The 18764-nt window shown below is 42.6% G+C and overlaps 1 protein-coding gene across 10 annotated transcripts in view; it reads left to right on the forward strand.

The window, feature by feature from the left end:
* The window catches only part of LOC143035703 (uncharacterized), a 687713-nt gene that overhangs the window by 423569 nt on the left and 245380 nt on the right, over positions 1 to 18764 (forward strand). The window contains exon 1 of one of the 10 annotated variants that reach the window (XM_076202579.1): positions 190 to 261. The exons of the other annotated variants lie outside the window; for them this stretch is intronic. The gene's annotated coding sequence lies outside the window, so the exon portion shown is untranslated. Of the gene's footprint in view, positions 1 to 189; positions 262 to 18764 lie in introns of those variants that run through there. 10 annotated transcript variants of the gene reach the window in all.

Consider the following 18764-nt stretch of genomic DNA (forward strand, 5'->3'; position numbering starts at 1 on the left):
ATCGAGGACAGACGAAGAGGGTGGAGTGTGTGGAGGAGGATAAGGTGGATGGAGGAGAAAACATTGGTGCCGGACGTACGACAACTGCGTTGGTGCTACGTCGTTGTCAGCCGTACGATGAGTTGTACTGTTTCTTTCATATATAAATGTCGGGGACGCTATTTCGACCTACTCTCCTCCAGCCGAAGACGGAGACCAAGACAGAATCTCCTGCAAAGGAGCACCGCGATGTCTGGGTCTTACAGAGGGACAAGACTTTAGGTAATCAAGCTTCTTGCACGAATTGGTCCATATCCCTAAAAAATAGTATTCAGTTTTCAGCTATCTCTAAGAATAGTAATTCATGGTTGGCAACCATACCCAAGGATTGTATATGATGATAGTTTACCCCCGAAGGATAGTATTTTATAGTAGTCAACTATCCCCAGTGATAGTATACCCCCAGGAATAGTATTTGATGATAGTCAACTATTCAGTTACTAACTTACCTGGGGCACAAATAATATTCATCTACCCGGAAGAATAGTATTTTATCCAAATCATCTGTGCCCGAGAATAGTACCTGATAGTCAGCCTTCCGAATAGTGTTTGATAGTTGACATCATTACTAAAAGGGACAAATGATGGTAGACCACTGTCCCTATGAAGAGTAGTGGATGATAGTCGTTTTTAGGCTTAGTAGTTAATGATAGTCAGCTTTATTTAGGGATAGTATTTGACGATAGTCTATGTCCTTGGAGACAGAAAACTGAAGATAGTTAGCTTTGGCAAGGAATACTATGTGACGATACTCAAGAGTCCCTGGGAATAGTTATAAGGTCATAGTCGACCATTCACAAATATAATCTTCATACCTGAACGAACACAAATCATATTTCTTCGTTTGCTTAGTCAGGTTAATGGAGTGACTGGCGTTGATACTCCTAATGAACGACAGTGACTGAACGAAAGTTATTCGTAATATTGACGCTGATGATCCGCGGATGGACTGCCGTTCTTCCAGGACTGATTGGCAGTGATTGGGTGATGTGTGGATTTGATTCGTCGTGTCATTTGGGATTGGTTCTCGTCGTGCCGAATCACCTCCTTGATTGGAATGTCTACATACATGTACATATGTACTTGCACAATGTTCCAATGTACATACATGTATACCTACAGAAGTGTATATATATATATATATATATATACACACATATATATATACATATATATACACATATACACACATGCGTACACTAATGCAGATACACATACACACACGGGCCTGCGCGCTAACATATATACGCACATGCATACGTATGCACACACACATACACCCAACCACATACAGTAGACGTATACATGTGTGTATGTTTACGCGTATTCCTGGGTACACGCACTATATTGCCCCGGACGGGAGGAGCCGTTTTTTATTTATAAGTGTATTTTTTTTCAACGTGAGCAAGTTGGTGTACAAGCACCATTTCGAGACGCGTCCAAGATAGCAGAATGCGAGAAGACGAAGAAAGACGATTTTTTTTTCATATTTATTTACTAACCCATTTTCCTTTCACAATTTCACAGTCATCCTACTCCTTCTTCACTTCTCTTTCACAATGTCATCCTTCCTCTCCTCCCTTTCCACCTCCTCTCTTTTTCTCTCATGCTTCTCCTTTTCCTTTAATATACGTGTGTCCTCCCATAAACGTACTTTTGTGGGTACAACTACTACCAAAAGAGTCTTGAGCTTGTGTGTCTCCCTGAAAGATTTCTTCTTGTGTTGAACTCCGCTCTCAACGTCCCCCCCCCCCTTCCCTGATCTCCCCAACTTGCTACTCTCCCCGGTCCTCAACTCAATCTTCTTTCCCACTATCTCTGCCTTCTCTCCATTGCTTCTATGGTTGTCTCCGTCCATCTCCTCCTCCTCCTCCTCCTCCTCCTCCTCCTCCTCCTCCTCCTCCTCCTCCTCCTCCTCCTCCTCCTCCTCCTCCTCCTCCTTAACTTTTTTTCCTTCACTTTTGTCTCCTTCCACTCATCCTCCTCTTTTTTTCTCTTTCGCCTTCTCCTCAGCCGTCTTCTTATTCTTTCGGCTCCTCCTCCTCCTCCTCCTCCTCCTTCTCCTCCTCCTCCTCCTCCTCCTCCTCCTCCTCCTCCTCCTCCTCCTTTACTTTTGTCTCCTTCCCCTCATCCTCCTAATTTTTTTCTGTCGCCTCCTCCTCATCCTTCTTCTTCTCTTTCGCCTCCTCCTCTTCAGCTTCCTCCCCTCCTCCTCCTCCCACTCCTACTCCTCCCACCCCTCCTCCTCCCACTCCTCCTCCTCCTCCTCCCACTACTCCTCCTCCCACTCCTCTTCTCTCTCCTGCTCCCACTCCACCTCCTCCAACTCCACCTCCTCCCTCTCCTCCTCATCCTCATCCTCCTGGTTCTCCTCCTCCAACTCCTTCCTCTTCTTCCTCCTCCACCACCTCCTCGCCCCCTCCTTCCTCATGATAAACGGTTAATTACGTTTGATAAATGTAATTAATAAATGATATTGGATGATGCATATGTGCGCCGTCGGCTTCTTCTCTCCCTCCTCCTTCTCCTCCTCCTCCTCCTTCTCCTCCCTTCTTCGTCCCTTCTTCTTTGCCTTCTTATTACTCTTCGTATCCCTTTCTCTTTCTCCTTCCCCGCTTATTCTTCTTTCGTCTCCCTTCACCCTTTCCATCAGCATTTCTTCTTCTTTCTCATCTTTATCCTCCTTCTTTTTGTTCGATATGTTTTTAAACATTTTCTTCCTCAATTCCTCTTCCATTTTTCTTCTATTGCTTCATTCCTCTCTCCTCTCTTTCTTCTGCTAATCCCCATCTGCTGTTTCTCCATTATCTTTCTTTCTTCCTTCCCTATTTTTCTTATTCTCGTTTTTTTTTTTTTTTTTTTTTTCGTCTTTCATAGTCCCTCCTGCCAGGACACTGTACTTGCCCGCTGCTCATTAGCTCTCTCTACGCTCTCATAATCACTCCCACCATAATTTCCGTTTCCATTCTCTCTCTCTCTCTCTCTCTCTCTCTCTCTCTCTCTCTCTCTCTCTCTCTCTCTCTCTCTCTCTCTCTCTCTCTCTCTCTCTCTCTCTCTCTCTCTTTTTTTTTTTAGTTCTTCATTGTCTTCCTTTTTATCTCATCCATGTTTACATCTTCACCTGCGTTTCTCTCTTAGTCTCCTGCTTCCCTCCCCATTCTCCTCTTGCATATCCGGTTCTAGTTCTTCCATGTTATACACACACACACACACACACACACACACACACACACACACACACACACACACACACACACACACACACACACACACACACACATCTATATATATATATATATATATATATATATATATATGGTAAGTATGTATTGAGGGATGTATGCATATATGCAAGTATATGTAATGTGGAAGAAAGGAAATGTCAAGATATCTTTGGGAAGAGAGTTTCCTCCCGTACTCTTCCTTTTCTACTCTTTTCTCTTCCTGTCTTTCTCTTGTATTGGATTTTCTTATCCTATTTACAAATCCACTTTAATCCATTTTTACTCTCACGTTTGCCCTCTACGTTTGTAGTCTCTTATTTCAAACATCTCTCACTTTTTTTTGTGTCTTCTGATTCCCGTCTTCACTCCCTGTTCTTCCTTCATGCATGCCATCTCTCCTTTCCCTAAACCTCGCATATCCATCAGTATTCCTTAGAAACGTGAGCTAACCTTCTTGAAGGGACGGTAGAGTCTGTGGACGAAGAAAACCCTGTGTAATTCTTTCCCCCGTTCTTGCAGCCCTGCGCGCCTCTTTCTTTCTCCCGTCCCGTTCTTTCCCATTCTTCTCCATTCTCGTTCTTCCGTCTTCCATTCCAGAACTCTGTTGACATTTCCTTCAATCCCCCCCATCATGTTAACAAGCTGTTGACTCCCTCCTTCCCTCCTTCTCTCCCTCCCTCCCTCTCTCCCTTCTCTCCCTCCCTCCCTCCCTCAGTGCCGCGCTAACACACTGTTGACTTGCCCCTATGCTTGTGTTTGCTGCCGTTAGTGCCAGTTGATTGGAACCTCGCATGGCAGGACATTGGCATTTCTACGTCATTATCAGTGCCATCGTGACGTCATTGGCACCCTATATGACAGGACGTCAGAGTTGTACGTCATTAGTTGGGGTGATAACGTTATCCATATCAGTAGGTTATTTTCATTACATTTTTTTTTAGAAGCTTTTTGACATTTTGTTGTATCTAACGTAAACTCTGGCACTAAGGTAATCGTTCAGTATTCCTATATCGTTATCAGTAGCACTGTAATATCGTCCTAACGCTAAGGATATTTTCAGGCAATCGTGAATCATTACCACTGGCTTTATGACATCTTATAATGTCAAGTTTATTTCCCAGCATTCTTGCGTCATTGTCAGTGGCACTATGACGTCATCCCAGGTTATTTCCCAGCAGTGCTATGGCACTTCCTCGACGGTGACTCAGCATGACCAAGAGGTCTCTAGAGCCGAAGATGTTATTAACAGCAAAGATTGCATTTGTTTTCTGCACCAGTGGCACTGTAACGGCTCGGGCAATGACAGCATAAAATTGACCTGACGTAGTGCCAGGTCTTTTTCTTTCATGAAGAATTTTTTGTTTATTTATTTATTTATTTATTTTGTCTTTCGTATGTGTTCAACATTGGTATAACGTTAAGTCTTCTTTTTGAGGGCCAGGGGTCGTCGTTAACAGAGTCCGAAATGGCCATTTTTTGGCTTGTTTTATTATAGTCATTGTTATTGGTATTATCATTATTAAATTGTTTTCATTTTCGTTTATGTACTTTCAATATTATTACTATTATCGTTGTTGTAGTTATCATCATTTTCATTTTTATTGATATCATTGTTCCTGTTGTTATCAGTAACCTGTTCTAATTGTCTGCTTTCCAAACTTTAACCCAAAACTTTAGTTAATTTTAGTTGTGCAAGCGAACACTATTTCTCTTTACAGTTGATTTAATTTCTCTTCTGCTTTATTTCGGAAACCTCAGCTCTCCATGTAAATATATATTTTTTTCTTCTAAATTTATCTTGAATTGCTTTGTGCTGTTATTTTGGCCGTTTCCAGGGACCCCTAGTATGGAAATCTAGAAATGGGAAATACTAGAAACGCCGTAGTTTCCTTTAGTGACTGAGAACGAGTTTGTTAGGTTGATTGGTTAATGGTCTGATCTAGGAACCTTGTTATCATACTTATTTGGGCTCACATCCATCAGTGACCAGGGCTTTATTAACGACGGAAATTTAGTCCTTCGAACATACTCAGTCCCCCCCACAGCCTCACAGATAGAGACATATGAGAGATAGATAGAGAGAGAATGAAAGACAGAATGACATAGAAAAAATAAAGGAGAGAGAGAGAAAGGGAGAGAGAGAGAGAGAGAGAAAGAGAAAGATGAGAGAGAGAGAGAGAGAGAGAGAGAAAGAGAAAGATGAGAGAGAGAGAGAGAGGGGGGAAAGAGGGGGAGAGAGAGAGAAGGGGGAAAGAGAGAGAGAGAGAGAGAAAGAGGAGAGAGAAAGAGAGAGGGTGGGGAAAAGAAGGAAGAGAGAGAGAGAGAGAGAGAGAGAGAGAGAGAGAGAGAGAGAGAGAGAGAGAGAGAGAGAGAGAGAGAGAGAGAGAGAGAGAGAGAGAGAGAGAGAGAGAGAGAGAGAGAGAGAGAGAGAGAGAGAGAGAGAGAGAGAGAGAGAGAGAGAGAGAGAGAGAGAGAGGGAGGGAGGGAGGGAGATGAGGGAGAGAGAGAGAGAGAGTGAGTGACAGAAAGAGTGAAGGTGAGAAAAGGAGTGGATGTGAGCAAGAGAGGGAAGAAGAAGAAGAAGAAGGAGGTGGCAATGAAGGAGACCGAAATAGACGTGTGAGGCGAAGGGAAGAGAGGGAAGGGAAGGGAAGGGAAGGAAGGAAGGAAAGTAAAAGAGATATCGAGGGATAGCTGAAGAACCAAGAAAGAGGAAAAGAGAGTCGAAGAGGGAACTCAAAGAAGAGAGAAGACCTAGGAGAGCGGCGCCAAAGAGAGAGAGAGAGAGAGAGAGGCAGCGAGAGCAAGAGAGAGTGGATAATTACGGTCTCTAATTAGCCAAACACTGTGCGCTGTTTGCAAACGTTTTATGCCAAGCAATCACCATGGAAATTACTGGCACCATAAAAAACCTTTCTCGTCTGCCTTTCTCTCGGTTTCCGCCGGGCTGCTTCGGCGCTGTCGGACGGTCTGTCGGTCTTCCGATCTCTCGGTCGGCTGCTTGTGTGGGTATGTTGGCATTTGAATGTCTGTGTCTGTCTTTGTCGAGAACAAGGTGTCTGTTGTCATTGCCTATACAAATGGTCGATGTATTTTTTTCATTTTATTTTTTTATATATTTTTTTTTAAGATAATTTTTGGTTTCTGGGTAGTGTACCGCGTGACACTATCCAATTCATTTCCATGGCGTTGCCGATAGTGAGACCTGGAACGTAATTGTGTTATACTTAGACAATATGTCAGAACAGGTTGATATCTGAGAGATTAGACCTACATTTGTGGTTATTTAATGAGACATATGCAGTGGGCCAAATAAGTGATGTCGTAGATTGTAGTTCAGCAGTTATCATTCTGCAACTAATGCTTACTAGTGACAAAACTTCTTTGGTGCATGTAGAACGTAAAGGCTCAAGCAAATGTTGTCACAGGTTGACCGAACGCTTTCTAGGTAGTGACAAGACATCTTAGGTGTATGTAGATAGGAAAGGATAATGTGCAAGCAACGGGTCCAAGAAGTGTTGTCACAGGTTGACCGAACGCTTCCTAAGGTAGTGACAAGACTTCTTATGTGCATGTAGATGGGATAGGATAAGAGAGGTGAAGGCTCTCTTGATATAATGGTTCATTGTATACAAGCTGGAGAGAGAGCCCTGGCGTCTGCAGTCCTACCGCCTACCTTCGCCAGACATCGTCAAGGTTATCGGAACGACCATCACAATTAGTGTCATGACTTCTTGGCTCGTCCACTGGCCTCCCAAGCCACCACCACCATCACTGTCTCCATCAATATCACCATCACCATCACCACCACTAACAACAACAATAACAGCAGCCGCCACCATTAGCATCACTGTTACCATTGCCATCACCATGATCACTATCATCACTATTACTGTAGCCACCACTATAACTACCACCAATATTACCACCACAACCATAGCCAGATCCACCGACTCCACCGTCACTACGACCCAGGTGGTCATCACCACCTTCGTGACCATCATCTTCTCCACCCTTCTCCCTCCTCCACCATTGCCTCCACTCCTCCACTCTTCCACCCCTTCCCCCCTCCCCACCACTGCCCCCCACCCCCTCATGGCAAACCTACCAATTACCGTAATCCTCTAATTACGGTGTTAATTGGACGGATCCCATCTCTACACTTGGGTGCGTGTAATTAGCTATTGTACGTGTAGGCTTAGGATGGGCGGATGATTTGTAGCCGTTCGGGCTGTACGAGAGAGAGAGAGAGAGAGAGAGAGAGAGAGAGAGAGAGAGAGAGAGAGAGAGAGAGAGAGAGAGAGAGAGAGAGAGAGAGGGAGAGAGAAGGGGAAAGTATGGAGAGAGAAATAGAGGAAGGGGATAGGAGAGGAAGAAAATGAGGCAAGCAGCACGTAAAGAGAGCGATAGCGAGTAAGAGGGAAAGAGAGGGAGAGAGAGATTGATTGTGAAAGGTGGCGATTGAAATAAGAGATGAGGAGAGAAAAGAGGGAGACGGGGTAGGGAAGATGAAAAGGGAGAGAAGGAAACAGAGGAGAAGGGACGGATTGGAATAGAAAGAAAAGGAGGGAGATAGGGGTCGAGGGACAAGGCAAATAAGATTGAGATAGAAGCTGAGGGAAAGTGATAGATTAGAAATAATAGAAGTTGATGATGGAGATAGGAGGAGAGAGAAAAGGAAGAAAGGAACTGGTTAATATTGTCATTGGGAGTGAGGGAGAAAGAAAGAGAAGGAAGTGAAAGAAGAAGACAGAGGCAAGTAGAATGAGGCGATAAGAAGTAAAACAAGAGAAATAAGTAAAAGAGAGAAGAGATGATGATTCAAGAAGAGAGGAATAGAAAGAGAAAGAAACTGGACACAGAGGAGCTCAAGGAAAAGGTGAACAATCAAAGAGGAAAGGGAAGGCGTAGGTACAGGGAAGGAGGGAAGGAAAAGGGAGAAGAATGGGAAGAAGTGAAGGGAATAAAGATGAGAAGAGGTGATAGATCAAATAAGTGCTTGGTCGGAAGGGGGGAAGATAAACAGAGGCAATGAGGGAAGCGCGAGAGGGGAAATGAGGACGTGGGAAGGGGAAGGCAAAGCGAAATAACGAAAAGGCAAAGAAGAAGAAGAAGAAGGAGAAGGAGAAGGAGAAGGAGAAGGAGGTAGGAGAAGAAAAGTCAACCCAAGATGTCGGATAAAGAAGAGAGAGAGAAAGAGAGAGAGAGAGAGAGAGAGAGAGAGAGAGAGAGAGAGAGAGAGAGAGAGAGAGAGAGAGAGAGAGAGAGATTGAGAGAGAGAGAGAGAGAATTGGCAGGGAGTGAAAAGTTTATAGTGAGATAGGAAGTGAGAGAGAGATCGGGAATGAGTGAAGGAGAGATAGGGTGAAATGAGTTTGAAGGTTGTGATGGAAGAGGGGAGGAAAAAGTGAGGAGGTGGAGGAAGAGAGGGAGGGGGGAGAGGGGAGCGGTCAACATGAAATTTAAATTGGAAGTAATGTGATCCTACTCGGACTCGCTTAACTTGTCAGTCGGCTTTGCTCGCTGTATTTTCGAGAGAGAGAGAGAGAGAGAGAGAGAGAGAGAGAGAGAGAGAGAGAGAGAGAGAGTTTGCCGTAACCCCGTCAGCACAGGGTCCCCAAGCTGAATAAAATTGTTTTGTGTTAGCCAGAACAAAATATTTAAGGTATTGTCCTGTTAGCATTAGACAAAATAAAATCTATAAAGGTGTGACCATAGTGAAAGAGTTAACGTGGCTTGCAACAGGGGGGATTTCTTGGACTTAGAGTAATCGATCGAACGGATACCTCGATATATATATCTATATATTTATATATATGTATATATATTTATATATATATATATATTTATATAATATAATATTTATATATATATTTATATGTATATATATTTATATGTATATATATATATATATATGTGTGTGTGTGTGTGTGTATTGACTGACACCAGGCAGTTCGTCTGCTTTCATTCATCACATCTACCCATAGAAACTTTACTCTAGCGCAGATTAAAATTGTTTAGTGGCAGTCAGTTTTTTTTTTTTTTTTTTTTTTTGTAAATATGATGCTGTGGTCAAAAAGATCAATCGGAGTAACTTACTTCATAAAGAGAATTTCTGGTTTAGCCGGTTTGAACTGCATAGTTCTATTATCTATTCACTATGTTGCTTATATATATTTTTTTGCATATTTTTATATCATTGATCTATTTTATAGTTGTTTTTGCATATATATTTTACATATGTACTTATTTAGTTATTCATAAACTTATTCATTCATTTATTTGCTAATTTATTTATTCGTTTATTTATTTATTTATTCATTGCCAACATAAAATGATTCTGATGAGCAAAGCTGGGTCCACACTTGTTGCATTTCCACGTATCGTATCATCTTTGCGTATCATCTAGTGATACAATACGGTGCAACAGGGTATTATACCCACTTGTTGCGTATCCGTATACACCAGGCGGATACGCAACAAGTGGGTACAATACCCTGTTGCACCGTATCGTATCACTAGGTGGTACGCAACGATGATACGATACGAGGAAATGCAACAAGTGTGGACTCGGCTTTACGGGGTATCTGTCGATCGAAATTTCATTCAGACAACGAACCCCGCTCGCTTGATCCTAATCCCATTGCGTTCGGCTTCAGAAGGTTTATCAAGATCGTCACATTGCTTAAAGGGTCATTCCAAAGGAGTGTTTCTTGGAAGGACAAGCTAAGAGCGTCTGGAATATCCGGGATGGTCCCTCGAAGTGACCGCTTCATTGAGGTCTTACGTTGTCTCGAACTTCGTTGATGAAAGACGAAAAGGACGAGGAGGAAGAGGAGGAGGAGAAGATGGTAGAGGAGGCAAGGGTGGAAGAGGAAAAGAAGATGGTCGCAGAGGTAAGGGTAGAGGAGGAATTGTAGGAGAGGGAGGAGGAGGAGGAGGTGGGAGAGGAGCAGATGTGGAAAAAGGAGGAGAAAGAGGAGAAGAAGGGGGATGAGTTGGAAGAAACAAAGGGGAAGGAAAAGGAGGAGTAGGAAGGGGAGGAGGCGCGGTGGAGAATGAAAAGAGAGAAGGAGAGAAGAGGTAGGAGGGGGAGGAGGAGGGGAGGAGGAGGGGAGGAGGAGGAGGAGGAGGAGGAGGAGGACTTTGAGCATCCCTGCAAGCTCCCCTAAATGAGGTCGGCAGGATTATTATTAGCTTTGATAGGCAATTATCACCATCGCTGCCGCGATCATCTTCCTTCTCGTTAGCATCCTATTCCAATAGCCCAGTTGCGCATGCGCATTAGCCCCGAGGGCTCAGGGGAGTTGAGGGTTCGGTACTGTGCGGCAGCCTTTTTAAACGTAAAAATGTAGGGAAAAAATAGCCATTGAGATTCTTGAGGCGAAAGCTTAGATCAAGAATGTATAAAAAGTGTGGTGTCAATGGGGAGAAAGGGTTAGCCCACAACCCCTCTCTGTCCCCCTCCCCCCTCCCCCTCCCCAAACACCCAACCATTCCCCCCATCAATTCTGACCCCTACAGAACCACCCCACTCTGATTAAAAGCAGAAAAGGGGGGCAGACGTAAAGAAGAAGAAGGAAAAGATGAAAATTAAGCAAATGGGATGAATGAGCAAAAGAAAGGTGAGAGGAAAAAAAGGATAAAGTGAGAAATGGGGAAGAAAAGCAGAAGGAAAACTAGAAGAAGGGGAAGAGGAGAAGAGGAAAGAAGAATAAGCATGTAACATAAATAAAAAAAATAAAAAGGAAAATGAATGAATATTGCAGAGGCAAAGAGACGGGGTAAAACAGCCAACCAGCCAGGCTGACACAGAGACAAGTAGAAATAGACCCATAGGCAGATAGACATGAGGCGGACAGACAGATAGGCAGACAGACACTGGTAAGCACACATCTCGTGTCTTTAGCACACACCATCTGGACTACGTGCAAGAAAAGCATGTTAATAAGAAGCCCGCGCTTCCATGGCCTCTAATTCATGCCCAGTGTTTACCACAGTCTATTAGGAGAAATGGTACGACATTGTTATGATTGTGGATGAGCTCGTAAAATATCTAGTTCAGAAGTGCGGTCCCGTCCGGAAACTTGGCTTACTCTACAAAACCGTCGCGCTAAACACGGCAGAATAATTACCAACAGCCTATTCTATTACCAAACATTCCGATAACCTTAGTTTGAATATACAAGGGATTGTTGTTAATTCATTTTGCAGTGTTTAGCACAAGAAGGTTAAAGAAGTACACACACCTACTCTGGCCGAACTATGTGTGAACCGTTACTACAACTCTCGTGGGCGGGGAGTTAGGTGTGTGTCTGTGTAGGTCATAACATTACCTATAGATCGGTCATATATGATCTCTGAGCTCTCATTCGGGAGGGGAATAGCTGTCGATCACGAGTCCAACAAGTGATCCAAGACCATGGTGAATCTCTCACACACACGAGCACATGCGCGCGCATACATACACAATATATCTTCGTTAATAAAAAAAAACTATTATTCTCGTTCTCCCCCGCACGTATTATTTCAAGATGGGCGATCCATATTTGTTATGGACTTGTTTGTTGAAACTATGACTAGTTGAGAATGTTAACACTGAAGCAAACATGAAGTGTTGTGTCGTCTCTGAATATGCTTATGTTCGGTGGGCGACGATCGGAACATCAGAGACTGCAGTCGCAAACGTGGAAGCGAAGATAAAGAATAAGGTTAAAAAGACGCAAGGAAGAGCATAGTTCCTACCAGAGCCATCACATTTGCCTGGAATCGGAGAGGAGTTCGGTACTTGAACACGCGACAAGAATGATGCGAGACACTCTTTAGATTGCGCCAAGAGCAATATACTGTATATACATTGTTTTCTATATTGGTAACCGAGCCAACTGGCTTAACTGAACTAAGTGAAAATTTTCATATTTTCAGGATACATAATATAGAAACCGTTAAACTCTCAGGATAATACGTTATGAAGAAAGGGTAATTTGAATTTATTTAAATATCCTACACGACAATTTTGGGCTGCCAAATGTATGATGCCGCTAATTGTTCTTACCCGTGATATTCATCATGGGCGGGTTGGCTCGTAGTGGTTGTATGTGAATAAAGAGTGAAGGTAATCAAAGGGTCTTGGAATAAGGAAACCGTTAAAGGATTTGTTGTTCTTTTTCCTTGGGTTGTTGTATATCCATTACTTTGTTTCCATTTTTGTTGACATGAAACTTCATATACGTTTACGTTTGTGTACATGTATATATATTTGTGTGTGTGTATGCAAAAGCCTCCGGGTTTGTATTTATATACACTATACTTCAATGTATATATAGTGGTTTTAGCATCATAAAACATTAAAACATTTCAGTGATTCCCAGTTTTTCTAAGTACAAAGAAGGAGTTGAAGGGAGAAAATTTAACTCTTTGCCACCGGATAGAGAAAATAGAAATTCCACACTTTTTCTCCCCTTGTGTACGGATTTTATCCTTGGAAATTCTCGGAAACACAACACACATATACGTATTACATAATAAACACACACACACAAACACACACACACACACACACACACACACACACACACACACACACACACACACACACACACACACACACACACACACACACACACACACACACACACACACACACACACACACACACACACACACACACACACACACACACACACACACACACACACACACACACACACACACACACACACACACACACACACACACACACACACACACACACACACACACACACACACGGTTATACGAGCTCTGAGCTCTCATCCGGGAGGTTATTAACTGTCAATCACGAGTCCAACGCGTGGTCAGAGAACATGGTGAATCTCACACACACACAAACACACACACACACACACACACACACACACACACACACACACACACACACACACACACACACACACACACACACACACACACACACACACACACACACACACACACACACACACACACACACACACACAAATGCCTAAAGAAAGAAAAATGCACATGTACACATACATGATGCCACTAATACTCAAACTTCTTTACTAAGGCGCAAGCCATAATGGTCTGGCACGTCATCAAAAGGATGCGCTAAGTAGCCCATCTTTCTCGCACACTCGCGCACGTAAACATGTCACATAGAGTGCTGGCACTTTATTCCACAAGAATTAACATTGATGTAAATTTAGATAAGCATGTGATAATTGCAACGATGCAGATGATGATGGAGATAACGATGCCCTTGATGCCGACGTGGGTGGCAACAGAAAAAAAAAGAAGAGAAGCAGGTGGAAGAGGAGGACGAGGAGGATACGGAGGAGGAAGAAGAAGAGGAGAAAGAGGAAGAGGAGAACGACAGGAAGAGGAGGAGGAGGAGGAGGAAGAAAAGAACCGTGGTGATTTTGAGTCACTGGCATGAATATATGCAACTGGCGTCGTATCTCTTCACTGAGGTCGTAATTGTAAAATATTAACTGGGGCTCTGTTGTTTTTTAATAAGGTATTAGTGCACATGATCATGTACCATAGGCTGTCATAACAGGTCATAATAGAATAGAATAATTATATCTATGTGCCAATGCATATGTATTCCAATTAGGAATATATTTGATATATGTATATATATATATATATATATATATATATATATAATACTATATGTGATGTAGACATGTGATGAGGTAAACAAACACCACACACGCACAAACATGCGCGCGCGCACACACACACACACACACACACACACACACACACACACACACACACACACACACACACACACACACACACACACACAAACACACACACAGATACACACACACACACACACACACACACACACACACACACACACACACACACACACACACACACACACACACACACACACACACACATGCACGCACACATTTATTTCCATTAGTTTGCTACGAAATCATTATCTTAAAAATATGAAAGTTAAAATTCATATTAAAATTCGGAAATACAATTGAGAAATGCGATCAGAATAATGAAAATGGTCGGGCCAGTTCCGATTTTATTGAATGTGCATTTTTAATATACATATGCGTTTGTGTGTACGCTCGCCTGTTTGTGAGCGTATTGGAATGTGTGCATATATGTTAGCTAAGACTTAGCTATTAGTATTTTAGGATCAAGTTATTTGTTGAAGGAGGAAGTGGAAGTCTGCTGGGAGGCCACCGGTGTGCACATCATGCGCACTTCGACCATCCGTCACTCTCTTCTCTTCCACCTCCCATCGCCCAGCGCATGACAACAGGGATTCGACCCAGACTCTCTCTGAAGCGAATAAGTCATGGAGACATAAACAAGATTGGAACATGAATTTAGATATGCGAGTTAAGGAGGACATATGCAATGGTGATGGAGTAACGTGGTTTGTCATGGCAGCAACAAATAGACTGAAATATTAGGATACGGTATTTGGAATTCGGTTTGTAAGGTTTCGATTGGATATGCGGATGTGTATCGTATGAGACACCCACTTGTCTGTCTTAGCTGGATGTGTGGCTTGCTGCGTGACTGGCTGGATGAATGGATGATTGGCTACCAGTTGGCTGTTAGAGCTCTAAACTGAATTAAATTTTCTGTCATTTGGCGGAACAAAATCTTGAAAGATGATACGGGGTCTTCGATTGTCAATCAAGAGAGTTCTTTATCTATAGTGCACAGAAGTCGCTTCCAAGCAGAATTAAATCGTCTGATGTTAGCCAAACTAAATCTCTTGATACAGAGCCGTTAAAGGTTGGAACAGCGTCCAACTCTTAATATATTTTTTCTTTTGTTTTTTTCGCCTTTCTTTGAGGATTTAGTCATCTCTCTGTCTTATTACACTCTAATTTTGAAGGCATCTTATATGTATGCTTGATCTATCAGGGAATGTTTTGTGTGATTTGTAACTCTTTGGAAGCCTCTTGAGTATAATAGAATGATCAATTTTTTGTCTTGCATGTAGGTCTCAAGTGTCCAGTCCACATAATTCGTACATAAGCTCTACTTTAGCGGGTACTTTAGCAAATGCTCTATGATATATAGAAATATTTACTATGTTTCAATACTGTATACAATAGTTTATTCGTTTTTCTCATGTTTGTGTGTGTATACATACACACACAGACACACACACACACACACACACACACACACACACACACACACACACACACACACACACACACACACACACACACACACACACACATATATATATATATATATATATATATATATATATATATATATTATATATATATGTATGTATGTATAAATAAAATCTATTAACTTATTGATTTATCTATCCATTAATTTCTTTATTTATTCCTTCATTCATTAATTCATTTGATTTATTTCATGTAAATAGAAGTATGAATACACAACAACGGAAATCGGTAGTCCATAGTTCCGATACAATCCTGGGTCAAGTTCGGGTCCGCACAGCAGCGCCCGTTGTCTGACATCATGGCAGACCTTCTGGCTTACCCGTAGCTGACGTCTGTGTCGGTCCATTGTCTGTGTTGGCTTGTTGTTTGTTGTCTGTGCGTGTCTGCCCTGGTTGTCACGGTGGCAGACACGAAATGTGCCTCAGCTTTGGCGATTCGTCGTTTCTGCTTCGCGCGCCGCGCGACTTAATCTTTCAGAGATTTCGAAAAATGTTGAGGGAATTATGGACGAGGGCTGAAGTCGTTTTTGCTTTTTCAGCTTTTCTACTATTCTTCGGGAACAAGAAGAGAACCAATTTATAATTCGAGATCGACCGTGTGCGTATGCATGTGTCCATAAATATATGTATGCATGCCTTTGTGTTTGTACATGTGTGTGCATGTTACTGTGTTTTTGTATGCATTTGTGTTGGTGTATATATATATATATATATATATATTATATATGTATATGTATGTGTATATATATGTATATGTATGTGTATATATATGTATATGTATGTGTATATATATGTATATGTATGTGTATATATATGTATATGTATGTGTATATATATGTATATGTATGTATATATATGTATATGTATGTGTATATATATGTATATATATATATATATATATATATATATACATATGTATGTATTTGTGTGTGTGTGTGTGTGTGTGTGTGTGTGTGTGTGTGTGTGTGTGTGTGTGTGTGTGTGTGTGTGTATGTGTGTGAAGGTTAATGCAGAAGTAAACATATGTTTGTTCATGCCTGTTCCCTTATCTATCAGTTTATATATTTTTGTGTGTTCATTCATTCATGTGTATACAATTGTAATGTATATGTTTATATTCCATTCATTAGCGCTCATGGGCACCACATAATTATACTTTGTCCGCGCAATCTTGTCAGGCCTCATTGCGGTTCATGAGGGTTTCATCCGTCAGCGTAAATATTTTCTTTAAGCATACATGTACGTTTGTGTATATATTGTGTTTGTCATCTATGTGTGTGTGTGTGTGTGTGTGTATGTGTGTGTGTGTGTGTGTGTGTTTATGTGCATGTGTGTTTGTGTATTCGTGTTTGTGTGTGTGAGTGTTTGTATGTATGTTTGTGTGCGTGTGTTTGTGTGTGTACTTGCGTGTGTACACGTGCGCGTGTGCGCGTGTATACCCATATACGCACAGCCTCTCATTTGGGAGGGTAATAGCCGTCTATCACGAGTCCAACACGTGATCCAAGATCATGGTGAATCACGGTGGGAAGAGGATTTGTGAGCGCGTGGGCGTGCGCATGGGCGCGCGCGCATGCACTCACACGCAGGCCGCCTGGCCGCACCCGCCGCCCGCCTGGGGAGAACGTGTCTGTCATCAGCATAATTAGAAAGATACGCAGAAGAAGCAAAGAGTCCCGCCGCTCCAGAGTCTTCTCCTACCCCCCTACCCCCTCCCCCCTCCCTCCTATTCTCCTTATACCTTCATACCTCCACATCGTCCGAGTACAGTCTACCTCTCCCCCCCCCGTCCACCTCTCCCCCCCGTCCACCTCTCCCCCCCCCGTCCACCTCTCCCCCCCCCCGTCCACACCCAAAACCCTTTATCCCCTTCCTCAGTCTGACATCTTTTCTCTTTCCTCTCTCTCTTTCGTCTTCTCTAGAGTTCTCATCCCCTCCATGTTCCTCATTGTTCTCATCATGCTCACCCTCGATCTGTCTTGTACGCTTGGCGTGTCACACTGTCACAAGGCTCGTACACTATTTCATTTGGGAACACAGAACTGGGATTGGAAAGTTTCCTTGTAGTTTAGCCAGTAACAAAACAAAACATAAAATGTTCTGCAGTGACTCAGCCTGGTCTTTATACGCACAGACACATACACACACACAAATATATATTTATATGTGTATGTATATGTATATGTGTATCTATCTATCTATATCATATATATATATGTGTGTGTGTGTGTGTGTGTGTGTGTGTGTGTGTGTGTGTGTGTGTGTGTGTGTGTGTGTGTGTGTGTGTGTGTGTGTGTGTGTGTAATGTATATGCTTAGCCATATGTGATTCAGTGTCACTTCAAAATTATTTCAAAATAATGTACGTCGTGTTAATGTAAATATGATGTAGTAATGATATCTTGATTGTTATTCTACTGAATCCCCTCGTGGAACGTGGCTTTAGTTACCCATGCAAAAATGCTGGAATACTTTGAGTGTCCATACTCTTCCTATTCCAGTTATTCACACTAGTGGAGCACATCTTTTGCATGTCGCTATCTCCGTCCCTCCCCGTCCCCTCTTGCTCCTCTTCCTCCTCTTCCTCCTCTTCCTCCACCACACCCAACCTTTTTATATTGGGATCGAATTCCGTCCCTACACATCTCCGCATCTCTTTCTGGATCGAATTCCACCCACCATCGTGCCCCGCCTGCCTTTTTCCAATCACCTATACTCTCATCTATTCAAGCCATCATACCTTGCTTTTTTCTCGATTTACCCATCCGTCCATCCACCATCCCTCCACTTTCTTCCATCAGTCCTTCACCCCATCACCTGTCCGTTCAGTACCTGTACAAACCCATTTGGTTGATTACACGTTCTCACAGGTACATGTGTTTACTTTCTTTGTGTCTACAACAGACCTTCCTTGGGCCTCACCTGACCTTAGAGTGTGTTTACATGTGTCTGTCTGTACGTACAGTTAACACACACTTGTATAGAACCGCATGTGGTACTATATACTAATGTGCGCACACACACGTGCAAACACGTACACACACACAAACGTACGAGTGCATGTGAAGACACACGAACGTACGCACGCACACGCACACACACACACACACACACACACACACACACACACACACACACACACACACACACACACACACACACACACACACACAAACACACACACAGCCATATACCAAAATCGGGTTACCATGAAAATGCATAGTATGGCTCAGTCATCCATTTGCAAGATTATATGGCTGAGCAGTACATCGCATTGATTAGCGTTGTGATGAGAAGTGACGC

The sequence above is a fragment of the Oratosquilla oratoria genome, chromosome 19 (genome assembly GCF_046742065.1).
Source record: "Oratosquilla oratoria isolate Oo_2021 chromosome 19, ASM4674206v1, whole genome shotgun sequence".
NCBI classification, from domain to species: domain Eukaryota; kingdom Metazoa; phylum Arthropoda; class Malacostraca; order Stomatopoda; family Squillidae; genus Oratosquilla; species Oratosquilla oratoria.